This window comes from Acipenser ruthenus, chromosome 32, assembly GCF_902713425.1.
Source record: "Acipenser ruthenus chromosome 32, fAciRut3.2 maternal haplotype, whole genome shotgun sequence".
In the NCBI taxonomy this organism is placed as follows: Eukaryota; Metazoa; Chordata; class Actinopteri; order Acipenseriformes; family Acipenseridae; genus Acipenser; species Acipenser ruthenus.
In genome coordinates this window covers 7,007,509-7,034,913 of record NC_081220.1, presented here as the reverse complement: position 1 = coordinate 7,034,913, position 27,405 = coordinate 7,007,509, and the positions used below count along the sequence as shown (strand labels likewise).

The window sequence follows — 27,405 nt, the reverse complement described above, 5'->3', positions numbered from 1 at the left end:
ATTGTGAACATTGAAGAAAACTGACTGTATATAGTTTGCGCATCTGGAAAGATTAATGGAAGGGGGTGCATGTTGATCACTAGGAGAGGAATGGAAGGGGGTGCATGTTGATCACTGGAAGAGGAATGGAAGGGGGTGCATGTTGATCACTGGAAGAGGAATGGAAGGGGGTGCATGTTGATCACTGGAAGAGGAATGGAAGGGGGTGCATGTTGATCACTGGAAGAGGAATGGAAGGGGGTGCATGTTGGTGATACAGTAGCAGAAGCAGTGATGCTGGTCACGCTGACTCCAGGAGGCATCAGAGTGCATCAGCAATGGCAAAGGGAAAGCAAGAGAAAGCTGGGGCTGCAGACAGTGACGGACGGAGGGGAGGGACAGAGAGAGAGAGAGAGAGAGAGAGTCTTGTCATGTGGGAAATATTAATGAGTGATTGCGTGAACATCTCCCAGACTCCTTCCGGAGCTTGTGAATCTATGCCACGTCATGTGAAGGCAAACGGTATCTAACCTGAATTCAGGTGCAATTCTTAATAAAGTGACCAGACAGTTTAATGTACAACCTAAACAAAATGTGATCGAGTGTAGGAGGAGATAACAGTCTGTGACAAAGACACACGCTATCTGTGCCCTGCAGTTACATCAATCGTTAGTTCCTGTTTTAAGGTCCAGCAGTCAGTTGCACAAACAATTTTGACTGATTTCACAGACTTTGATTAGCACTAATCGTGGACTACCTTATAGAAGTTAACATTGGATAGTTCAAGATTAGCGCTAATCAGGTTCTGTGAAACCAGCCGGTTAAGGTAAATTTCCCCTAAGCTTTCCACTTAAGTGCTTGTAGAGTTTAAGGGTGTTGCAGAAATAACTTCATACATTTAACTCAATAATCTACAGTTATGACCTAACGTTTTGAATCACCTCGAATTTTAGGATTGAGACATAATAAAAAAAGTATATGAACGTCATTTAGATATTTTAGTTTACATCATGTAATCAAAGAAACTACAAAATGATATTGCAAAAGTCTACCGTAAACCATAATAGTAGTACAGTATTTCTTATTAGATTTGGAAATGTCACATTTTTCAATTGTTGTCAGTTTTTCGTTAAGTATATGGAAAACTACAAAACAGAATGTAATTCAATATGTTAATGTAACATTATTCAGCAGGTTTCATTCAACTTTGTAAAGCAAAATTGGTTAATTATATATGTTAATGTAATATTATTCAGCAGGTTTCATGCGACTTTATAAAGCAAATAGGGTGATGCAAAACTTTTGGCCTGAGTTGTAGATATTTCTTGTTACTTAAACCTAATACTTAAATGTCTGGTTTCATAGACCCCCAATTACCACTGATAACTTAGACAAGGTAAGCCAATAAAACAGAATGTATATATTTTTTGTTTTGTTTATTTCACTTTTTTATTAGTCCATAAAAGCAAAGCAACAGAAGAAAATCTACCTTAAAAAAAACTATTAATTAACCTAAAAAAATGGAAACCATAAAGTCAGTCAGTCTGGATCTACAACATCCTGTTCACTTTCTATATATCCAGCCAGCTATTCCTTTTTAAACAGACATTTTAAGTTCAGTGATTTGAAGAGCTGATTGAGCTTAGTTTAACTGCAACAGTATCTTTCAGGATCTCAAAAGTCTCTTTGGGTCAAAGTGGAAATGTAAAGAATCTGGTACAGTGTTTTTGTATACGACTGCAAATCAGAAATAATTGTCAGATTTTTTCAGATTCATGTTTCTAGCTTAAATAAAATCAGCATTCAGAACACTGGTTTACATTTGTAGACATCTTTATAAACCCTATACTGGAACTAGCTGGCATGGCTTGTTTAGCACAGTGACGCTGCAGAATCTACACAATAAGGCTGAAAGCTGGTTGATTTAGGAGTACTGGTACTGGTCCATTGATCCTGCAGCACTGGATCTGGTCCATTGATCTTGCAGCACTGGTTCTGGTCCATTGATCTTGCAGCACTGCTACTGGTCCATTGATCTTGCACTGCTGGTACTGGTCCATTGATCCTGCACTACTGGTACTGGTCCATTGATCTTGCAGTAGTGGTCCATTGATCCTGCAGTACTGGTGCTGGTCCATTGATCCTGGCGTACTGGTACTGGTCCATTGATCCTGGAGTACTGGTACTGGTCCATTGATCTTGCAGTACTGGTCCATTGAACTTGCAGCACTGGTACTGGGTCAATTGATCTTGCAGTACTGGTCCTGGTCCACTGATCTTGCAGCACTGGTGCTGGTCCATTGATCTTGCAGCACTGGCTCACAGTTTCCTCTGCTTTCTGCCGCTCTGATATTATAAAGACATGACAACATAATATACTGATGTGGTGAACACGTGGGGTTAAGTGTCATTAATCATCATATCTGCTTAAAATGCTCAAAGCTATTTAGATTCTGCCGCCGTGACGTTACCGGAGATGAACCACTGAAACCGGACCGCGGGCGAGGAGAGGCCCCGGACCAGGGCAGACTAATGTCAGCGTCCCCTCGAAATCGAGCGCGCTGGCGGAGACAGCAGGGACCAGTATAGACACGGAAGTGTTCTCTGTTGAACTGTCTGAAAATATATATGTATTTGAAAAAATAAATAGAATGATTAGGTTTTATCAGTATTTACAAAAACATATTACTTATGTATGTTTTTACAGGACCCGCGATTTTAACAGTACCAAGGACAGCGCTAATGCAAAACTGTAGGGAGCGAAACTTTCAGGCAAAATCTTTTAGCAGTTCCTCATAGAATTCATTGTCTTGTGCTCATTGTGCGCATGTGCAGACGTGTATTTTTCCAGTCACTGCTTGTGCTCTGCTGATTTTGTGAAAACCGGTTCACGGCGATTCAGTATGAAAGCCCTTCTGCGTCAAAAAACGCGGTATGTACTACTCGTTTCAAATATTTAGTACACTTTCTCATTTTGACTTTAGTTTGTGTAGTAATTATATTTACTACGCGTATTAATTTGGCCAATCAGACCAAATTAAATGAGAACCAATGAATTTAAAGAAAATAGTACGTGTAATAAATTATCCAATTAAAAGGCGCTTTACATCTGCCTTTCCTGCCCAATTCATGGTGGTATATGGACTTGACATTGCGTAAAGTCTAGTGAAAGATGGATAGACCCGGAACCTCCGAGGGGAGCATCAGCCGGTGGTTTCAGAGCCTTAGAAATCGCTTTAATTCAGTGTAACCCCACTGGAACTAATATGTCATTTTAAGCAAGTGTTGACAGATCTGTCATTTAATCTAATATTAGCTATAATAACTGAATATTTTTTTGTGTAATTAGAAAATAAAAAAACGATTGTGTACATTGTTAATACAAACTGAACCGTGTCACGGTCAACATGGTCTGTCTCAAGAAGTTACATATTAGTTACTTAGTAAATACATGTGTACTGAAGCATCATTACAATGTTATTATGCATAGTTACAATGTACTTCATGTGTAAATCTTTGTGCATGATATAACCCTATCCCTAACTGAAACCTAACCATTTTCTGATATCATTGTCTACTTACATAGATTGTGCAAAAAGATTTACACATTAAGTACATTATAACTGCATAATAACATTGTAATTATGTATAAGTGTGCGTGTATTTACAAAGTATCTGCTATGCAAACACAGAGTAATCAGAGACACTTCATATAAAAGTGTTAGCGAACGTTCAGTGCTGCAGTATGAACTCACCTCCAGACACGATCACAACGGGACCCATTTGAGAATTGCATGTAACTGGTACTGCGTTCAGCACAGTAGTATCTCCCGCTATTGTTTCCTAGCGTGTCCCAGATTGTTAGCGTGATGGTTCCATTGGTCTCTATGGTGCGGGTAACCATGCATTGGGAGCCCGGGTCTCTGCATTGATCAGGGAACAACTCGCTCACTACAGCGTGCTCTCGGAACTAGCGAAGCCGATTGGCGATTGGCAGATTGGAGTTTCCAATCGAAGACACAGGGGACTGTAACGGGCTGTCCGACCCGAGCGATATCATAAGCGGGATTTGCACTGAGAAAAAGAAAAACTGCAATAAATAAATAAAAATAATAAACAGGCAGCATGAGTTTATAATAAAATGATTAATGTTGAGGATGCATCTCGTTTAAAAATGTGTATTGCGCCATGCGATTTAAAGAAGAATCCTACCAGCAATTGTAAGTTTTTAGCTGTGAAAACAATATTTGGAACTACATGTATATAGTTATATAATGCACTATGGTCTCGTAGTTTTCCTGCAACTCACTGAACCCCATCTATTATTCTCTCTCTCTCTCTCTCTCTCTCTCTCTCTCTCTCTCTCTCTCTCTCTCTCTCTCTCTCTCTATATATATATATATATATAAACTATTGTTTTGAGACAGGAAATAACAAGAAAAAAAATGCATGGGTGGTTTTTGCACCTTCGATCGAGTGTCCATCTGAAACGACCACGTGTTGATGTTTATCTTCAGTGGAAAATAATAAACCACAAGCACTGAAACCCGAATTAACGGCTATTGTGCACGTCGATACCTTTACAACCCTCCCAACCCTCCCCCACTTATAATGCAATTAAAATAATAAAACAAATATCTAACAACCGAAAAGTAAAGAAGGAATATATCTGAAACGTTAAAGAGACTTTACGCACACATTTGGAAAAAGCACCGTACACCGTATACCAAATACTATAATAATAATAATAACAATAATAATCTGCAGACACTCATGTATTTCATTTTCAGTCTGAAACAGCTCCTTTAAACAAAGCGTTCAGCAGTGAAAGGGGCGCGTTCATCACAGACTGCTCCGGTTCTGTTTTATTTCCAAATGCAATTAACTAATAGTCTGGGTCGTGTTTAATGGTGGCTTCAGCGCGTCGGTGTTGTCGAATTTGCTTCTCGTTTTATAACAATGACATCCCCTCCTGTTTTGAAGCACACAAATCCGGCAAGAGATTCTAAAGGCTCGCTAAGTCGCTACTGTAACCGGACACCTCGAGTCTTGTGTGGATCTTTACACGTAAAGCGACACAAATTATATTGAACTGTTTGATTTTAAAGATACCATAAGCGTTTTCAAAACAGCTTGAATATAATATATAAAGTTAACTGAATAGTGAATAAAAAATGCTTATATTTGCAAATTCAGCAATGCGCAATTTCTTTTGACAAAAAAGTTTCTCGCATTCATTGCTCATATTTTTTGTCCCTCAAAATAACTTTTTTTATATTCATATTCTCAAAAAAAAATAAACAAGTTGTGGACATTTCATACATTCATAAAAGCAAACAAACACACGAATATATATATATATATATATATATATATATATATATATATATATATATATATATACGCACCCTGCTCTAGTGTTTCCATGTGGGCACGCGTGTATTTTTAACTTGTGGTTCTGTTGCGGTCAGCAAGTGTATTCAGTTATTCTGTCCGCGCATGTGTATCTAGATAGAGGCTGTGGAGCGGTTTAATGCAGTCTGCTTTCACAGGGGTATTCAGTCTGACTCGTGGTCTCAGCAAAAACCCGCAACGAGCTCTCTCAGCGCGAGGTGATTTTCCACTAGACTGCAATCGACAGAAGGGTATTTCTGCACGAAGGCGGCTCCTTTCTTTCATCAGATATGAACATGGCACGTCAGCATATGCATGCTTCATATCTCGAGCGTGCGTGCATGCGAGGTTAGAATTGGTGCGTTTTTGCATGGGGGGGGAGGGGGGGGGTTTGCGCGCTGCTTTAAGTTAATAGTTAAAACAATAGTCATTGTTTCAGGACGAGTTCTGCTAGATATGCAACTTGAGTTTCCCATTAAATTGCACGAAAGGTTTGTCTTTTTTTAGAAAAAAAAAGTTGGCTTATAATATCAGGGCATTCGCGTTCAGAGCAAACACAAAATAAAAACCTTCCCAAACGCGCTGGAGCGAGGGGCGGCCACAGCGGACCCGTTCACCCCGGGTCTTGGTTCCAAACCCTGTTCTAAATCGTTTAATTAATGAATCGATTAAATAAACGTCCATTCGTCCAGATCCTTGGAGTAGTTCTTTATCTCATGTTACCTGTTAAACCTGTAGTCTGGGTGGTATGATGCATCTTCCACTTCTTAATGATGGTCTTCACTGTGCTGAGAGGTATACTCCGCGCCTTTGAAATTTTCTTGTACCCTTCTCCTGCTCTGTGCCTCTCTACCACTTTATCCCTGACTTGTTTCGAAAGCTCCTTGGTCTTCATGGTTGCTTTGTTGGATCACTATGCGAGTTACTTGAAAGTCTTTATATACCTGAGGGAAATTATCTACAAGTTAAACCGCTTTTAATACAGACAAGCTGAAACCATTTCACTCATTTTGTGACCTTTCAAACAAATCATTTGCACCTGAGCTGATTTAGGGCTGCAGTAGCAAAGGAGTTGAATACTTATGCAACTGAGATTAATCTGTTTTTATCTGTAAATCTTACTTATTTATAATTCTAAATGCATTTTTTTACTTTATCAATGTGGAGTAGTTTGTGTAGATTCTAAATGTAAAGTCTAATTTGAAAACTGTGCAGGTACACAAAAACGTTACTGTAGGTACACCAAAATCTAAAGAATTGATTTTTAAAAAAGCTATTATTTCAGAACTTATGGACAACGAATCCTTCTTCAGCTGGATGGAAAAAAGCAGCAAGCAAGCTGCTGTTATAAACAAGTTGTCTTTCAAAAGAAAGGCTCCGGAAGATGATGACTACAGTGTGATTATTTGTGCTTAAATGTCTGACAACATGAGATGTGGCGCTGTTCATTCTTACACTTAGTATATGTCCCACGAAGCGATCATCTAAACGTAAAAAGTGCCATGGATAGATGAGATAAAAGTGAGATAAAAAGGTATGTCTGTAGACTGCAAGAATACACAGATGCACGTGTTTATGCTCGTGTTTAAAACACATCGATTTATTAGTATTTTGACTGCATTAAAGATACCGATTCACTTGTAGTCTTTTCGAACCCGCTTCTAAATCGAAAGAGCTGCACTGGTGCGCTCAGTGAGATACACAGCCCTTCTCTAAAGTAATACGAGTCTGTTTACAGACTTTCTTCAATGAAAAGTGTCACTAATTTGTTTGATCTTTTACAAAAAAAAAAACGTCTTGAAGTTGAATCAGGCGGAGTTTTAGAATAGAATTAATAAAGGTAAGCATTTTCTTTGAATATTAATATTGCTGTAGGAATACAGATTTGTGTTGTATGTATGTATTTAGACATAATTAACTGTAGACTGTATAGAAATGTGATCTTGTGGTAGTGAAGGACCTTGCAGCGGGATCTGTATACAATATCTGCACTTCCTGGCTTGACTGTTGCAGCCCCTCTTCTTGCCCTGTTCACTGATACTGTCTGCAGTGCGGATAACACACACAACATCCTCGCCAGCCTTGCTGTGAACTTCCACCATGCTGCTCCGGCTCATTCTGCTATTCTACACGCTCCAAGGTAAGCGTGGCTTTATTGTATATATTCTAACATCGCACAACAAATTTGTGTTTCAGGTTTATATTCCACTTGAATTTTGTTTGTATTTATTTACCGATTTAGCATTCTCGGTTATCCTTAACAAAAAATAAGGCTAACCTAAATACAGAATGTTATTAATCGCCTTTTATATTGCATATCAACAACCTGATACATTTTGAATTTTGCCCTAAATTAAATATTATTATTATTATTATTATTATTATTATTATTATTATTATTATTATTATTATTATTATTATTAGAGATATAAACAGTAGGCTCTTCGTTTTTCTTTATTTCTCGTTTCAGTTGCAGATGCAGGACTGTTCCAATGCCCGTCCTTAGTCAGAGTCGAGGTCGGGAGCAGCGTCAACTTGACCTGCGATATCGAGGACACGAGTGGAAAGTGTTTCATTGTCATCTGGTTCAAACTGCGGTCCAACAGCAGCACGACCCTGGAAACTTATCAAAGTGTCAGACCTGGTAGCAGCTTGGTAGGCAACGAAATCGAGAAAACCTGTTCCCTGAACCTAAACAACACGCAGGTGAACGATTCCGGGACTTACTATTGCGTTTTAATCAAGAGCTCAGCTATATACGTGGGCAATGGATCCTCGTTAGTAGTAAGAAGTAAGAAAGAAGGCAAAGAAGGTATTGAATACGTTTGTATATATTTATATATTACAGTGTATTACGTCAAACGTTTGTTTGTTTTAGTGGGGCAAATGTTGCAAGCGGCTCAGAGGCTAACATGGGAGTAAATACAGTATCGTGTTCCTCCACTGTGTCCATGGTGGACATTGGGCAGGTTTTGAGCATGAAGACAACTTTAATGCAACTTCAGGTTTCCAAAACTTTTACAAAAAATAGTAAACGTCAGTATATAAAATGCGTAACAGTCTATTTTATCTGTGTGTAAAGTGGGCAGTTTCAAATATTGTTTTCTGTAAATCTACAAACATTCAGAGCTAAGAAAACCCATCTGTTTCGATTTCCCGTCTGCTGTCTGCAAACAGTGAAGTTGACCAATTCACACTGCTTTGACGTTGTTTAACTCTTACTTGAATGCCGAAGAATGTTCACCTACAACTTTAAATCTGACATAAAAGAAGTTGCACAGACGACAGGTCTAGAGTCGATGTCTTATATAGGTTCAAATTACAATTTTGATATACTGAACTGCAGACGGTTCTAAGAATGGACTCCATATGAAAATGCTAAATAGGACTATTCTGGTTTGATGGTATAAATCGCGTCAATACAATGTACTGTAGGCATTTCTAATCAAATGCGCTAGGATAAACGGGCTGGTACAACGCTGCTAAACTTTAGTCTTCAAAATGTACTTAGTGGTTTACAGTGGTATATACCCCCCCCTCATTATCCAACATGTTGTTCTTAATGTTTTATATATTTACATCGCTCTTCTGGTTTCGAATACAGAACGCTCCGATGATCGCTCTTATAATGAAATCCACAGTCCAGTCCAGAGTCAGACGACGAAGTCCAGTCCATTCATACTTAAATAAATACATAAAATAACATTATCGAATAGCCAGTTAACATGAGAATGATCTTTTAATGTCAACTCCCGAAGATGTAGGATTATTAACATCCAATCGTGAAGATGGAATCTGATCATCTTTCTTTCTCTGGTTTTAAGATCGGATTTGTGAATTACTTAGACTCTGCTGCCAATGCTTCTCCTTCAGCCCACATTCACAAACAGATCGAGGTTTTATTGATTCAGTGCTTGACCTCTGTATGCAGCTGATTAAGTCTGAACCGCACATGTTTGTATTGTGTTGTTTGTGCGATTGTCCTTTTTTTATTGTTTCCAGGACCCCCTTGTAAATGAAGCCTCGGTCTCAATGGGTAAATCTCCCGGTTAAATACATAAATACATAAATAAATATATAAATAAATAAATACACTGAAATTAGGTTATGTCTTGTTTAATACACTTTGAAATGTGGAGTAATGTTTTGTAAATAAAATCACCATCAAGTAAGAAATGAAGTTTTAGTATGTATAGACTTGTACTGTAGTGTGTGTGTGTGTGTGTGTGTGTTTATTTGCTACTTGTAATACTATATAAATATAATTAAAACACAAGACCATTTCTGATTTGTTAGTAAGCGCTGTTATTAAACTAAAACAAGCGCCCGTTAAAATAAAGCGTGACCGAAGAACCTGAAAGAAGCTTGAAAATGATCAGAATTCTGAAGGCGTCGCATCCAGTCAGGGGCGCAACCAGGATTTTCCTTGAGGGGGGGGAGGGGTCTCATGTTACCTGCCAAGTTTCAGAGGTCCAGAAAATACGCCACACACTCGCATATATCGCGCGCGTGGAGGGGGGTCCTCTATAAAACCGCAATACATCGGGGGCCACAATATAGCGAGACCCACAGAAGAAAAACAAATCACAAATACTACACAATCAAACTCGGTATATCATGGGCCTGAGATATTATAAACAAGGCAGCAATACATCCAGAAACACATAGAAATAGGAGGCTAATAATACAGTACATCATGTGTAAACTTAATATAAGCTTTTCAATTATGCAGTCTTGCTGGATGAGAACGCGCAATCACGGTTTACAGTAGGGTAAAAAGTAACAGATCGCATAAGAGTAACGTTACCTATTATCAGTGCTTAATTTGTGCCGGGGCGTGCCGGGCTTCCTGGAACCTCTGGGCGTGCATATTCGAGTCGCCTGAGCCCTCCCGTTGCGCCCCTGGTACCGGTGCGCGGTTCTCTTTTCACCTGTTTAACTGTGTTACAGGGAGCGGTGCAGGGCCACTCTTCCTCTATGGGTCGCTGGCGGCAGCTTCATTTCTTCTGATTACTCTGTTAATTACACTGGTAATATGCTATCGAAGACAGAATAAACCAGGTAACCTTTTCATCTGTATTATTAACAAGCTATTCGAAATAGAGCAAAACCATGAATAATTTATAAGTAAATTAATATTTGGTTTCTTTTTTTTTACCAAACAGATGCGTATTTGGCAAATGAACCGTAAGTATGTATTTAAATATCAGCCCACACCGAATAATGTATTTATTTAGTATCTATTTAGTTATTGTAAACTTATACAATTATGAAATATAACCCATTTACCACGAAATAATGCGAAGTATTTGGTTTGTCTTTTTTTTTTTTTTAAAAAAACGGACTGAATCCTAATCGATTGGTTGATGTATGTTTTACGCATGTATGTGTTTTAACTATTTATCACAGGTTCCATGAATATTGAAGGCAGAGTTCATATTGTTCACATTCACTTTTCTGATAGACCTTTCGGATAGTATTTATAATATGATACCATGTAGATTCTTGTTTTGAAGCCACAGATCGATGTATTCCGAGATTCGCGTTACAGGGAGGGCGCCAGACAAACAAATAGCAGGTATTACAAACAAGCCACTGGCGATTCCTGGTTTACATAGCCTTCTAATTAGGTTTGTTCAAAATCAAAATTATGTTTAAAATGATACTTTTTGACAGGGCAACGTGAAAACACCGGTTCTGGAGGAATGCATGCCAGACCAAAGATAAGAGCAGCGGTAAAGTATTATTATTATTATTGCGCCATTTTATTATTAGGTCTAAATACATATATACAACACACATGCATATATATATATATATATATATATATATATATATATATATATATATATATATATATATATATATATATATATATATACAGTACTGTGCAAAAGTTTTAGGCAGGTGTGAAAAAATGCTGTAAAGTAAGAATGCTTTCAAAAATAGACATGTTAATAGTTTATATTTGTCAATTAACAAAATGCAAAGTTTTTAATTAAATCAATATTTGGTGTGACCACCCTTTGCCTTCAAAACAACATCAATTCTTCTAGGTAGACTTGCACACAGTTTTTGAAGGAACTCGGCAGGTAGGTTGGCCCAAACATCTTGGAGAACTAACCACAGTTCTTCTGTGGATTTAGGCAGCCTCAGTTGCTTCTCTCTCTTCATGTAATCCCAGTCAGACTCGATGATGTTGAGATCAGGGCTCTGTGGGGGCCATATCATCACTTCTAGGACTCCTTGTTCTTCTTTACGCTGAAGATAGTTCTTAATGACTTTCGCTGTATGTTTGGGGTCGTTGTCATGCTGCAGAATAAATTTGGGGCCAATCAGATGCCTCCCTGATGGTATTGCATGATGGATAAGTATCTGCCTGTACTCAGTATTGAGGAGACCATTAATTCTGACCAAATCCCCAACTCCATTTGCAGAAATGCAGCCCCAAACTTGCAAGGAACCTCCACCATGCTTCACTGTTGCCTGCAGACACTCATTCGTGTACCGCTCTCCAGCCCTTCGGCGAACAAACTGCCTTCTGCTACAGCCAAATATTTCAAATTTTGACTCATCAGTCCAGAGCACCTACTGCCATTTTTCTGCACCCCAGTTCCTGTGTTTTCGTGCATAGTTGAGTCGCTTGGCCTTGTTTCCACGTCGGAGGTATGGCTTTTTGGCCGCAAGTCTTCCATGAAGGCCACTTCTGAACAGACTTCTCCGGACAGTAGATAGGTGTACCAGGGTCCCACTGTTTTCTGCCAATTCTGAGCTGATGGCACTGCTGGACATCTTCCGATTGCGAAGGGAAGTAAGCATGATGTGTCTTTCATCTACTGCAGTAAGTTTCTTTGGCCGACCACTGCGTCTACAGTCCTCAACGTTGCCAGTTTCTTTGTGCTTTTTCAAAAGAGCTTGGACAGCACATCTGGAAACCCCTGTCTGCCTTGAAATTTCTGCCTGGGAGAGACCTTGCTGATGGAGTATAACTACTTTGTGTCTTGTTGCTGTGCTCAGTCTTGCCATGGTGTATGACTTTTGACAGTAAACTGTCTTCAGCAACCTCACCTTGTTAGCTGAGTTTGGCTGTTCCTCACCCAGTTTTATTCCTCCGACACAGCTGTTTCTGTTTCAGGTAATGATTGTGTTTCAACCTACATATTGAATTGATGATCATTAGCACCTGTTTGGTATAATTGTTTCATCATACACCTGACTATATGCCTAAAAAATCCTTGACTTTGTGCAAGTGTACATAGAAGAATTGATGCTGTTTTAAAGGCAAAGGGTGGTCACACCAAATAAGGATTTGATTTAGATTTTTCTTCTGTTCACTCACTTTGCATTTAGTTTATTGATAAATATAATCTATTAACATGTCTATTTTTGAAAGCATTCTTACTTTACAGCATTTTTTCACACCTGCCTAAAACTTTTGCACAGTACTGTATATATATATATATATATATATATATATACATACACATACATACATATATATAATATATATATATATATATATATATATATATATATATATACACACACATATATACATATATATATATATATATATATATATATATATATATATATATACATGACTACAATTACATCTTAACTAAAATATTATTTTTTTCCTATCAAATAACAATGAATTAATATAAATTCATGATAATCTCACACGGCTTCTTTTGAACAGACCTATATATATATATATATATATATATATATATATATATATATATATATATATATATATATATATATATATACTGTAGAGCAACACAACGATGTTTTCCCCTCTAGCAGGTCCGGGATGACGTGCAGTACGCCAGTCTGCAGTTCGAGGCGCGTGGGCGACGGAAATGAAGACCACACTTCTGTTTAACTGCACTGTCCCTCGTAGCACTGAATACTTTGATGTGCAAATAGCAGCACCGCTTTGCATTATAGATGAATGTATTCAATACATATGTTTAATAATATCAAAATAATTAAAAGTACCCAATGTAATCCCCCTTTAAAATAATTGAAATACCCAATACAATAAGCATCATATCCTCATAAATTTCCTTGTTAAAACATTTTACAAATATTTACAATTATTTATTTTATAAAAGCCATAAATTTGCTGTATAGCACAATTCTTAAAACTCTCAAAATGACGTTTTATGATTGTAGTTCATTAAACGCTTTTGAAAAGAATTTGTATTTATAGGATTTACATCCAGTGTATGGGTCTCTAATGTTGCAGGAATCCAAGCACCTGGGAGTACACTCTGAGGTACTGCAAGTGAAATGCATGGTGTGTTCCCAGTAAAGCTGGAGCAGCATCTAAAGCAGTTCTGCCTGAGAAAAGATTGAAAGAGTCTCTATATGACTTCTTGCAACGTGCTGTTTGCAATGCAGATACAAAGGCGAGGCGATTCTTTTTCTTGGGTTTCCATGTATGAACCTACATGACCTTTTTCTTTTTTTCTTTTTATTTTGCACCTTATGGTACACAGCAGTTTCCCTTTTTATTTTTTTACATTCTCTCTCTCTCTCTCTCTCTCTCTCTCTCTCTCTCTCTCTCTCTCTCTCTCTCTCTCTCTCTCTCTCTCTCTCTCTCTCTCTCTCACATATGCTTTAATTTTTAATCAGCTGAAGAAGAGCTTTTGCCTAAAACGTCTTGAAAATATATATTTTTTAAATCTTTGAAACCTTCTGTGTACAATAAAAAAAAAAATATTATATATATATATATATATATATATATATATATATATATATATATATATATACACACACACAGACGCGCGACAAACCATTTGTTATGCAAATCAATAACATTATCCAATATTATGTCGGAATTGTTTTAGCGCCCTCTAGCGGCTACTACATCATTCGTCCATTCAAGCTCTTGATCCGGACCTACTCTATCTGTTGGGAGGGCACGTAGGTACTACCGGCCCATTCCTGTGGGATGATTTGTGCTTGATATTGTCCCATTCAATTGATTGATCTCAATCAGATCGGGTGCAATATAACTTTTACTGTCCCTGGTTCATATTCGAAATGTCTCATTTATTTATTCAGTGGATCAGGCTATATTATCTATTCAGTGGATCATAATATATTATCAAACTCAGTGATGCTCTTTGAAGCAAGCTTCATGTTTTTTTTTTCCAATTTCATTTTCAAATGTAATTAGCCCATGGGTTCGGGTTGTCTTTCAGTTATTAAGATGAGGGAAACTTTCCTAGGAATTAATTGTGCCACAATGCTACATACTTAACAGTTTTTTTTCTAATAAAAACCATACCAAAACTGTAAATAAAACCTGAAAAACGAGAATTATAATGTTTTAATAGACGGAGAGCGAGTTACAGAGGCTAAATATATAACTAAGAATATTATTAACATCAATACACTCCATGTATTTTCTTTTGGTTCCCACAGCCAAATACAAACTTAAGTATAGTGACCCACTCTGCAATAATATAAATATATAATACATGGATGAGGACTATTTGCATCCCGAACCATACGGGATAATACCGCAGCAGTGACATCAAAATGTCATATCCTTCTAGATGATTATACTTGACCTTTGACCCATGATTTCCATTACACGAGAGTAGATGTTAAAACTTCATGCTGATTTGAACTTGGCTCCCGCCAAGATAAGCACCAACTAAGACGTAGCTTTACAGTAAACTAATGTGATCCATATGTGTCTCCATCCATTTGCGCTTCCTTCCATATGATGATGTAGATATCCTTCTGTCTGGTGTTAATGGCTGAAGTGTAATGCTGGCTCCGGGGATCAGCTTATTTTGTCTCCCTGGCGCATCAGCACACACAACGGCTGTGATGCTGGCTCCGGGGATCAACCACAGTGCGGCCTCCCCAGCGCATCAGCATGACAACCGTCTGGATTGAGCTAAGTAGGGTACATCTCTGGGGTCTTCAAGTGGGCACCTTCCATCCTCAGTGTTTCGTCGACTAGCCCACGACACCTCAAGAGGGCTCGACGGTGATTCTGGCGTCCCAGCATCACCCCCCTCCTTCCCCCACTCAACTCAGCCCAGTTTACTTACCTGTACATCAGCGTTTCTTTCTTTCTATTGTGCTTGAGATCCCCAGCCAGAATCTTTCCGTCTCAACCACAGCCAGTTGCTGCTCCTCTCTGCTGCTTCAGATAAGTTCTTCGCTGTGCGACGCAACTCTTGGCCACTGAATCCGACGTCTCTGAGAAACTGGGTTGTAGAGTGTGCCACAAATCCTCGACAACCCACTTCCACTGGGTAAACCCGGACTCTCCATCCTCGATGTTCTGCTTCAGTGGCTAGTTGAGCATACCGCAGTTTCTTCCTCTCATACGCCTCATCTACAGCATCCTCCCATGGCACTGTTAACTCTACCAGGTGAACAAGGCGTGCTGATCCAGACCACAAGACAATATCTGGTCGAAGGTTAGTGGTGGCAATCTCAGGTGGAAAAATAAGCGATTGACCAACATCTGCCAGCATTTTCCAGTCTCTAGCAGCTTCCAGTTGTCCTGGGCGATTTTTGGTTTTAACACCTTTTCTTGGCGGTTGCTTTCCTGGGCGGAGGAATGTTGTCTTTTGTTTGTAATGTTTTCATGGAACAGGTGGCAACTTATTGGTCATGTTACGCTTGTCTTCCAATGCTAAGGCCAAACATCGCAGCACCTGGTCATGGCGCCAAGTAAACCGTCCTTGGCTAAGAGCCACCTTACATCCTGTCAAAATGTGCCTTAATGTTGCAGGCGATGAACACAAAGGACATGAGGGATCCTCTCCTACCCAGAGGTTTAGGTTCTGTGGTGATGGGAGAACATCATATGTTGACCTGATGAGGAAACTGATCCTGCTCTGTTCCATTGACCATAGGTCTTGCCAGCCAATCTTGCGTTGTTCCACACTCTCCCATCTCATCCATTCTCCCTGCTTGGCCTGGGAAATGGCCTTTATACACCTCATCCTCTCCTCCTGCTTTTGCACCTCGTTGACTATCAGCTTCCTCCTTTGAGCTGGGGCTGCCTTGTGCCATGTAGGAGGAGCTGAACTGAGACCAAGACCCCCTCTTCCATGCTGAACTTGCCCCATGATATCACCAATTCGAAGGGCAGCCTTTGCATCTTCCACAGCTTTCTTTGCCGCCCACTTTCTTCCAGTTTTCAACACAGGTGCTGCCTCCCTTACGCATTTGTCGCATGACTCTACTAATGTTATTTCCAGTCTGACCTTGGTGCACTTAAACTCCTCGGTTCGAGTGGAGACTGGTAGCTGCAGTATTCCTTTACCATAAAGTCCCACTCTGCTGAGGCAGCGTGGAACTCCCAACCATTTCCTGATGTATGAACTGATTAAAGCCTCCAGGTTCTCTACTGTTGTCAAAGAAACCACGTACACAGTCAGTGGCCACAGCAACCTCGGCAGTAGACCAAACTGAAAGCACCAGAGTTTTAGTTTGCTGGTAGAGCGCTGCTGTCTATGCTCTTCAACCCTTCCACTTCTTGTTGTCTAACTTCTCCCACACGAACTGTGTCCTTTAGATCCCTGTCATACCATCTCCCAGGACTCTTCACTGGCTTCTCAGACACTGTTGGTATTGCCTCACCATTAATGAAGAACGTTTTATCTACTACTTTGCCTTTAATTATAGAGATGCTGCTTGATTTAGTGGGCTTGAATTGCATTCATGCCCATTCAATGTTATTGGTTAATTTGCCCAATAATCGATTAGTGCAGGCTACTTTTGTAGTCATGGTTGTCATGTCATCCATGTATGCTCGAATTGGTGGTAGTCGCATTCCAGAAGACAAGCGCTCTCCTCCTACTACCCATTTTGATGCCCTAATGATTACTTCCATTGCCATGGTAAAAGCCAGTGGAGAAATGGTGCATCCTGCCATTATTCCAACCTCTAGGCATTGCCATGTAGTGCTGAATTATGAAGTTGAAAAACTAAATTGCAAATCTCCAAAGTAGGCTTTCACTAAATTTGTTATTGTCATCGGTACACTGAAAAAATCAAATGCTGCCCAAAGAAGTTCAACTATGCTACCCAGCTCCTGGTCCAGGCCCTGGTACTCTCCCGCCTAGACTACTGCAACTCCCTCCTGGCTGGCCTCCCTGCATCCGCCACCCGTCCGCTCCAGCTCATCCAGAACTCTGCTGCCCGCATGGTGTTCTCTCTGCCTCGCTTCACCCACGTTACTCCACTACTCCGCTCACTCCACTGGCTCCCGATCACCGCTCGCATCCAAGTTCAAGACTCTTGTACTAGCCTACAGATGCCTTGACCAGACTGCACCCAGCTACCTCCAGACCCTCATCTCTCCCTACACCCCCACTCGACCTCTCCGCTCCGCCTGCACTAGAAGACTGGCTCTACCTCCGCTACGCTCCCCTGCCTCCCGAGCCCGCTCCTTCTCCACCCTTGCTCCGCAGTGGTGGAACGACCTTCCTACAGATGTCAGGACTGCCCAGTCCCTGACCACATTCTGGCGCCTCCTTAAGACTCACCTCTTCAAACAGCACCTGTAGAACTCCTCTGTTGTATCCTGGGACACTATCACCCTTCTTTTAAATATGCTTTATTTTGCTCTTATCTGCCCCCTATTTTACTACATTTAATCCTGTACTTCAGAATATTGTAATCTGCCAAGTGTTTAACCTGTAGTATTTTGTACTTAATCATATCCTGATGTAACTATCACTATTTAATCATATCCTGATGTAACTTTCACTATTATCTGCTGTATTATTGAATTGTGGTTTGTCACACTTGAAAAAAAAAATATTGTATTTCTTGCTCTTATTATATGACTTGTATTGTAACACTTGAATGTATTTGTATTTGCTTGCGATTGTAAGTCGCCCTGGATAAGGGCGTCTGCTAAGAAATAAATAATAATAATAATAATAATCCAATGCGACTTACAGAGACTAGGCTGTGTGAACTATGCATCAGCTGCAGAGTCACTTACAATTATGCCTCACCCGAAAGACGGAGCACAAGGAGGTTAAGTGACTTGCTCAGGGTCACACAATGAGTCAGTGGCTGAGGTGGGATTTTAAGCCCTTTTCTGTAACCACTGGACAACGCAGCCTCCTATGGTGATAAAACAGATACAATTACTGCTTAATAAGAGTTTCTAATCCATGTTTTCTGGATACACAGTTACATTTTTAAACAGTATTTCCCTTTCAAGTCGAAGACGACCACCAACATTAAGTATGGGATATTCCCTGCCCTTGAGGTAGGTAATACTGAGCTCTCTATATCAGAGCTGCCGAAGGCCCCTTCCTGTGATGACACACTCTGTCCCGCCTACCAAGGGTATAAAACTGTCACTCACCGGAAGATCTCCCTCTTTTTCCTTCTCAAGACGGTAAGGTAGGACCTCTGTGTCTAGAACTGAGCGTGTTGATAGGAAGAGTCCTCGAGTCCATTCGGGTCTGTTGTAGTTCCTAGCATTTGTGCTGAAAGCTGGCTTGCCGCTTTCCTGGAATCAACGACTCTTGAAAAAGTCCGAGTTTTTTGTCTTTCTGTCTTTCATCGGCCCCCCCTGGGCTGGCCGCTCTCTCTTTGCTGTCTGTTGTATGTGAGCGGCTGTCTGTGCAGCCAACCTTGAGTTAGTTGTCTTTTCCTATAGAGAGCTACACAAGTATCCTCCTCGGGGCTAGGCCTGCCTTATCCCCGCTGTCAAGTGACCCAGCCACACTCCCTTCCTCGGGGCTAGGTACTACCGTATCCCCGTACGAGCTGAGTCGCCGGCCGAACCTGACCGCTGCAGTGAGTCGGTTCATGTGCGTTCGGTGTACTCTCTCTCTCTCTCTTTTCTTCCTTCTTATAAACTGTAATTTTTGCTTGACAAAAACTTCACCACCGCGGCTTCGGCCTCTGTCCCCCCCTGGTACACGCTTTGCACTGACCAGGTGTGTGTGTTGACCACGCGGTCTGGGTACGCACTTTGCGTAGCGTCTTCTCTGGTGCTGCGGTACCGCGGCGCACGCATAGCCTGATTTCTCTTGGCACAGGCTGCGTATTATCCAACGCCAGCGTAGGAGCGTAACGCACACGGTACTTGGTTCTCAGTACGCAGAACGATATTCACAGCGCACATAACGTGCAGGTGCTCGTTGCTCCTTCCAAAAAGTTATGCACAGAGCGCAGGGTACGCAGTTTACGCTCCCGCTGCGCGAGGCGTCTAGAACGTTCGAGGCAAGCAGTGTTGTGCTCGTTCTAAAGTGTAGTTACGCACAGTGCGCACGGTACGCAGTTCACGCAGTGTATGGTACCCATTGCGCAAGGCGTTTGGAACGCTTGAGGCAAGCAGTGCGGTGCACGTTGCGTTAGTTGCGTAAGTACTGCTCTACTACCGCATTGCTCGTGGTGCTGCACGGTAATACCAGTGCGCACTGAGCTCAGCTCAAGCGCTGTACACAGTGTACATATTACACGGTGCAGGTGTAGTTGGTTGTACACTAGTGCCCATATGCTGCATAGTACACGGTGCACTTGTGCCCACGGTACCTGGCGCAGGGTAAGCGGTGTTAATAGCCTTAGCTGTAGCCCTAGCGAAATTTACACTGTGTTAGTACCTGTGGGTCAAACGCAGTGAAAGCAGTGCTTAGTGCTATGCACAAGCCAGACGTCCTGTCTCAGGACTCTCTGCCTAGCATCTCGAATGCAGTACACAGTGCGCTTGGGACGCACGGGTTATTGCGTAAGCACTGCTCAACCTGGCACATAGCTCACGGTGCTGCACAGTATCTGTGGAAACAGGATACTCGGTGCGCACGGGGCTCAGCATTATTATTTATTTTTATTCTTTGTTTATTTAGCAGACGCCTTTATCCAAGGCGACTTACAGAGACTAAGGTGTGTGAACTATGCATCAGCTGCAGAGTCACTTACAATTACGTCTCACCCGAAAGACGGAGCACAAGGAGGTTAAGTGACTTGCTCAGGGTCACACAATGAGTCAGTGGCAGAGGTGGGATTTGAACCGGGGACCTCCTGGTTACAAGTCCTTTTCTTTAACCACTGGACCACACAGCCTCTATGTATGTGTGCATACATACAAGGTATGTGTGCATACCTTGCTGTAACGCTAGTGAGTGGACACACTACGTTAACACTTACCAGTGTTCAACGTAGTGCAAGCAGTGCCTCAGTGCTAATGCACAGAGTCAGCAACATATCGGGGTCCTTCCCTGTACGGCCTGCGACGCATCATACCCACAGGACGTATGGTGCTCAGTAGGCAGGTGCTTAGTACGTCAGGGCGCATAGCGCCTCGGGTGCTCGATGCACGAGGTGCCTCGTTGCCTTCTGCCTGTAGAAGGTGCTTCACTCCGCGGTAAGCTACGCGCTGCCCCAGTCGTGTGACTGCACGTAGTCCAGGCTAGACACCCCTGTCCAGTTACTACGCTGTGTTTACTCTTTTTTCTGCTTAACAGCCTACATCGCTTTGCGATTGCAGTCTGCTAAAAGCCTTACAGCGATCACTGTTTTCTGCTTTCCTCTGCTATTAAGTCGCCCAAAATAAGGGCGTCTGCAAAGGAATAAAATAATAATCATGTTGCAGTTTAAAAGAAAAAAGAGACACGTGTTCCTCCACCGGCTCTGCCGTGCCCCGCTGTGGAATTGACTCTGCTGGACTGCCTCAGCCCACCCTCTTGGTGCGCTTAAAATTTACCCGTTACCCGTATTGCCTTGGGTAACTATTATTTTTTACCCGCGCAGCTTGCGTGGAGGGTGTGTATTTTCGTTTCTTAACTGCCTTGCAGTTTAGAAATTAAAATAAAATAAAATTAAATAAAAATACAGCGTTATTTCCACCGGGACCCAGCACTGCTGGCCCCACTGTTGAGCGGCTTCTGCTGGCTTGTCTCAGCCCGCCTACTCGGTGCGCTGTTTAAACGCTGTCACACGCGCTGCCGTGGTGACTGCTATTTTACCCTCACAACCTTGCTGTTGTGTGTGTGTGATGTGTTTTTTTCTTTACTGCCTTGCAGTTTAGAAAAATAAATAAATAAATAAATAAATAAATAAATAAATAAATAAAATGTAGTATGATATCAAACGGCAGCTCTGCTGTGTCCCACGGTTGAGTTGAATCCACCGGCTTGTTTCAGCCCGCCTACTCGGCGCGCTTGGTCACCCGCCTGGCATGGTGAATGTGTTTCTCCCATAGCTGAATGGCTGGGTATAAGCCTGTATGTACCTGTTACTGCCTTTGCAGTTAAGAAATGACAGGTTGCAGCTCCTTGGGCCTGTGCTCCACCCTGGCATACGCTATGCGCTGCCACGTTATTATTATCCGCGTTGTGTGACTGCACGAGGTCCAGAACCAGGTTATCGCCGCTCTGCACCATGGTGCAGCACCGTGCGCTCCCCTGTACTGCTCTCCTGGTTGCCTACTGCAGCCACTCAAGTCTGGGTATCCACCCTGGTGTATGCTTTGTGCTACCCCAGGTTGTGTTGATTTCACGCAGTTAAGGCTGGGCGCCCCCATTCGGCGCCCTCGGTGTTTAGATGCTCCATACCTCAGTGCTTGGTGCCCCGATGCTTCGGTGCACCAGTACTGTATTCTACCTCACTCAGTGTCCTCGGTGCGTCTGCACCCTTGGTGCCTGAGTGCTTCAGTACACGGCTGAGCTGTACGCGACGCTGGGCCTGGCCAGGCAGCAGGCTCAAGCCCTTGCTGTGGCCCTAGCTCAGCCAATAGCGCCGGCACTGGAGCTGACCCCGCCTGAACCGGTGGTTGCCCCAGATGTTACGCGCTGACATCTTCCGTACTCGGCAGGCTGTCTGGCCGGGCGAAAGGTTTATCACACTGGACTGAAAGAACGCGGATTCCACGTTGCTATTCATCTAGTGCACAGGAAGTATCTCCGCTTCACCTTACAGGGGAGCGTCCTGAGTTTTCTGTGCTGTGGTTAACCTCTCCTTAGCCCCCGCACGTTTCAAAGTGCATGGATGCCATCCTAGCTCCCTTGCGACTGCAAGTGATCAGGGTGATGAAGCAGCTGAATGACTGGTTGATCTGTCCAGTCGCAGGAAGGAGCAGTGGCCCACACAGTGCAAGTCTGCCTGTCGGACGACAGAGTGGCTGCCATTTGCAACTGTCTCGCCTTGTTCAGCAAGGGTTCACAGTATAATTGGTGTTGTGTTAAAAACTATTGGGTCCGATGGCCTCGGCTTCATCACCCACCCATCTAGGGTTACTCCACAAGCGCCCGATCCAAGTGTGGCTCAGTGCCTTAGGCTGCACCCCAAGTGCTACAGACACCGTCAGCTGACCGTGTCTCGCCTAGGCTGGGAAGCCATACGCTGGTAGAAGCAAGCCTCTCTTCTGAGCGAAGGCGCAAGCATAGGAGTGATACTGTCAATTGGTGACGACAGACACACCCAACTCTGTTGGGGGACCGGTCTGGGCAGGTGGAGGAGTTCGTGGACCCTGGTCGGATCGCTGGATATAATGCGTGGTAACTGAGAGCAGCCCACGAGTGGTCCAAAGCGTTTTTTGTATGCTTTCCCGCCTATACCGCTGCTCCCTTTTCTAGGAAAAGTCAGGTTAGAGAAAGCATCAGTTCTCCAGGTGGCCAAGAGAATGTGATTTTCGACCCTGTGCCAGCTGTTGCATAGCCAGCCCTGGGAGATTCCACTTCGTTGGATCTCCTCAGTCAGGTGGAAGGCTCTCTTTGGCATCCGGAGCCACGCAGGTTCCAAATATGGGTCTGGCCCCTGTAAGGGACTGCTGGCTAGCCCTAGGGCTATCGGACCCAGTTGTGGGTACCATGCAGAGCGCTAGGGTGAACTCCACTAGGTTTTTTGTATACCTATAAGTGGAAGTATTTTCAAGCTTGGTGTCTGGCTAGAAACCATGACCCCATCACTTGCCCTAGACCAGTCATATTGCAGTTCCTGCAGGAACTGCTTGGTGCTGGACGGTCACCTTCCACCTTGCAGGTGTATTCAGTGGCTATCTCTGCTTGCCATGCACCCTTAGATTCTATGTCTCTGGGTGCGCATTTTTGGCTACCCATTTCCTTAAAGGCGCACGGTGATTACACCCTCCTAGGAGGACTGTTCTCCACAAATGGAGCCTTAATATTGTGCTAGAGGCTCTCACGAAGGCCCGTTTGAGCTCTTAAACTCCATTGAGCTGAAGTGTCTGTCTATGAAGACAGCCTTCCTTTTAGTTATCACCTCCGTAAAGCGGATCATTGAGCTGCAGGTGCTGTCTGTTCACAGCTCCTGCATGCGCGTGTGGGAGGATGGAAGTGGAGTGTCGCTGCGCACCAACCCCGCTTTCCTCCCCAAGGTGATTACAGCTTTCCACATTAACCAGTCTGTGGAACTGGAGTCTTTTCATCCACCTCCGTTGCTTCAACGGAGGATGAGAGATTTAATTTTCTCTGCCCAGTGCGGGCATTGAGATGTTGCGTGCTAGGACAAGAGCGCTACATCAATCTGAACAGCTCTTTGTCTGTCACGGAACACTGACCCTAGGACAGCCCCTCTAAGCAGCGTCTGTCACACTGGATTGCAGACACGGTGTCGACTGAATATGATGGTGCTGGGTTACCCCCACCTGGTAGAGTAGCTGCACATTCGACTAGGTTGGCTACATCGTGGGCCCTTTTAAGGGCGCTTCGATTTCTGAGATTTGTGCTGTGGCTAGCTGGGCTATGCCGCATAATTTCACCAGATTCTACCGTGTTAATGTGGTAGATCCTGCTGTGCCATCTGTGAGCACAAGGGTCCTTGAGGGTGTACGTTCACACCGCTAACCTCTAGGTTAGACAGCGCTTGTGCGTCCCTCATATGCTGCCGTTCCTTCTCCCTCGCGACGGCTCTGGTATACATTATCCCATACTTAATGTCGGTGGTCGTCTTCGACTTGAAAGGGAATGTTAGGTTACCTACCATAACCCTGGTTCCCTGAAAGAGAAGACGACCACCAACCATTAGGTCGCTCCGGTCGCCCTCACGGGTTTGGCGGAAAAAGAGAGAGATCTTCCGGTTAGTGACGGTTTTATACCCTCGGTAGGCGGGACCGAGTGCGTCATCACATGAAGGGGCCTTCGGCAGCTCTGATATAGAGAGCTCAGTATTACCTACCTCAAGGGCAGGGAATATCCCATACTTAATGTTGGTGGTCGTCTTCTCTTTCAGGGAACCAGGGTTACGGTAGGTAACCTAACGTTTTTATTTGTATGTCATGCGATTACATTTCGTTTCCCGCCAAAACTGTAAGAAAGAGGGAGGGGGTGGAGAGAAGCGGTGTGGAAGGAGATATGTTAGTGACAATGAAAGGGTGGGGAATATAGCGAGGTTCAGGAACTATGGGGTGTTTATATGTTTTACAGTGATGAATAGACTGTCCAATTTCCAGAAATTTATATTCTCAATCACGAACAACATCCAGCTCCCAACAGAGCAGCATTCAGCTGTAACATGGAACGGCGCTCTGTCTTAATGACTCTCCCTGCACTTCCTCTCCCGCACATTCAACAGAGGAAATACATTTGCGCTTCAATGACATCACTATTGCTATTTTAATAAACTGTAGTTACACAAAATGTCCACTAGATGATAGCAGTTACTTAAAGTTATCCAAGTACATAATCCCTACTAGATCTTAGATTGAAATACAATCAAATGATTCGAAGTAAGGCTCATTTTGTCTTTACTCTACCCACTTCAGTTACATTTTATTAATTGTTTTAAAAAAAAAAACTGTTTATGTGAGCTTTATGGAGTGAGACAAAACATCTATGAATTATAGATTCTAGCATAGATGGAAAATATAACATGATACAATGATACATGCAGTGACATGAATGTATTATACACACACACACACATAGATACACCGTTTCATGTAAATTACTGTTGGCTAAACAAATACATATTTAGGGTTACATAGGGACACCTCCCTTGGCTCTCCAGCAACTCTCAACAATATATTCTGCCAGAGTAAATAGGAGCTGTGGTATGTGAAAAAAATGATAGCTTTGATTGTAACCCTCTGAAGGCTGAGAGGGGTGCAAATGTACCCCAAAAATGTACCATGTGCACTTTGAAGCAGGATTGTTATTTTTTTCCGATCTAACAACTGTGATTCTTGAAATGTATTTTTCTTTAAGACTATAAGTCGCCCTGGACAAGGGCGTCTGCTAATAAATAAATAATAATAATAATAATAACAAGGTCATCCTTGGTATCAAAATAAAGGTAAGCAATTCAAGTTTAACCACATGTACGGTATATTACAATACACGTTTGAATAACTGTACAGTAGCATAGCAACTGAATCTGACTGAATCAGTTACAATCATTCGATTCAATGGGACGTTATCAAGCAAAATCACCCCACAACCTTCCAATTGGTAGAGCAGGTCCGGATCAAGCGCTTTAATGGACGTCGGGCATAGTAGCCGCTAGAGGGCGTAAACAAGCGTTGCTGAAATCATAGTAACAGTTAGTTTAATAACGTAGTTAGGGTTAGGGTTAGATATTAGGTTTAGGGGTAGAGATTATGTTTAGGGGTAGAGATTAGGTTAGTGGTAGACAATAGGTTTAGGGTCAGGGGTAGAGGTTAGTGGTTAGGAGGGTAGTAGGTACCTACTGGCCCATTCCTATGGGAAGATTTTGCCTGATAACGTCCCATTGAATAGATTGATTCTAATCGGATCGGATGGATAACTAGTTTTAGGTGGCTTGGTTTGTAGGTTAATTCGTGCCCCTGACTGCCACTCCATCTACGGAGGTATCCGGAATCTTGATCAGGGTAGCATTTTACTCTGATTCATGAACTGACTCATAGTTGTGTAAATAGACATTAACATAATTCAATGTAATCATCATAGTTATATTATTTTAACCCATAACTTCAAACACACTTATGGGTGTGGTTTCACAGACCCGTTTCACACTATGGGCTTCCATACCAAGGTTAACAACAGCTAGTCTCAAATGTACGCTAATCGGGGTCTGTGAAACCTTGGGTATATCATAGATATTAAAACTAGAAAATACTGAATTAATATATTTACCACCGTGCATTTACGTTTACACACTTGCAAATTTACACACTTGGAAATTATCTCACTTTTTTATTAGGATTTTAGCAAAGCAACAGAAGAAATACTAAACCTAAAAATAATAATAAAAAAACGCTTACAGAACGGATTCTTGCTTTCATAGAACGCAGTCTGTCTGTCAGTCTGGCTAATCTACAGTATAGGTCCACTGCCTGTCTGTTCAGCACTCTATAGGACTTTAAACACATGTTTCAAACATGTAAAGCTGTTTCTCAGATTAACTGTGATCCACAAACACCAGTTTTCAGGACCTCAAAAGTCTTCTTGTGTTTATGGGAATGTAAAGACACTGAGGCTTTTGTATATTTGTGCATTTCCGAATTGTGTGATTTAGGTGTAATCCTCTCGTGCATGGCGATCTCGTATGTGGACCGATACAAATAAAGCTCCTTTAAGCCTATTCTGACTCAATGCTTAATTTACTGACGCGCTGGCTACTCTTAAACGTAGTCTCTCTCAGGTATGTATCTAGCTGTGGGCGTGGCCTGTGGCTCCACTCACTCATTACTTTCAATATAGCAAGTTTACGGTCGAGCCTCTGTATGGCCATGTGAAGATGTTAATATTGAAACCTATTATGTTGTTTTAAGGACTTTTAATTATCACTTGAAACTTAAGTAGAGCTATCAAATTTAAACCCCAATAATTCTATTCTCTACGTATAATAACCCAATAGCCTATATAATATTTGGAACCCCCTACATTCGTTCTGTAATTGGCCTTTGGCGCTATAAAAACTCCCCATATGGCCCGTTGGTTGAAATTCGATAATGGCTGCAAGAATGTCTTTATCTGAAGAAGAAAAATATCCCAGTTTTTCTATGGAGGAGATTGAGGTTCTGCCTCAATCTCCGATCGCGGTCCTTAAAGAGTTAAACGTGCCCAAGCCCCTTGG

General features: G+C 42.1%; 1 long non-coding RNA gene across 1 annotated transcript; it reads left to right on the top strand.

Moving 5' to 3' along the window:
* The first annotated feature begins 10,297 nt into the window (after positions 1 to 10,297).
* LOC117968433 (uncharacterized) lies at positions 10,298 to 11,110 on the top strand. Its single transcript, XR_009309658.1, has 4 exons — positions 10,298 to 10,434; positions 10,539 to 10,560; positions 10,896 to 10,951; positions 11,050 to 11,110. It is a non-coding gene; the product is annotated as an uncharacterized LOC117968433 (long non-coding RNA).
* The last annotated feature ends 16,295 nt before the right edge of the window (positions 11,111 to 27,405 follow it).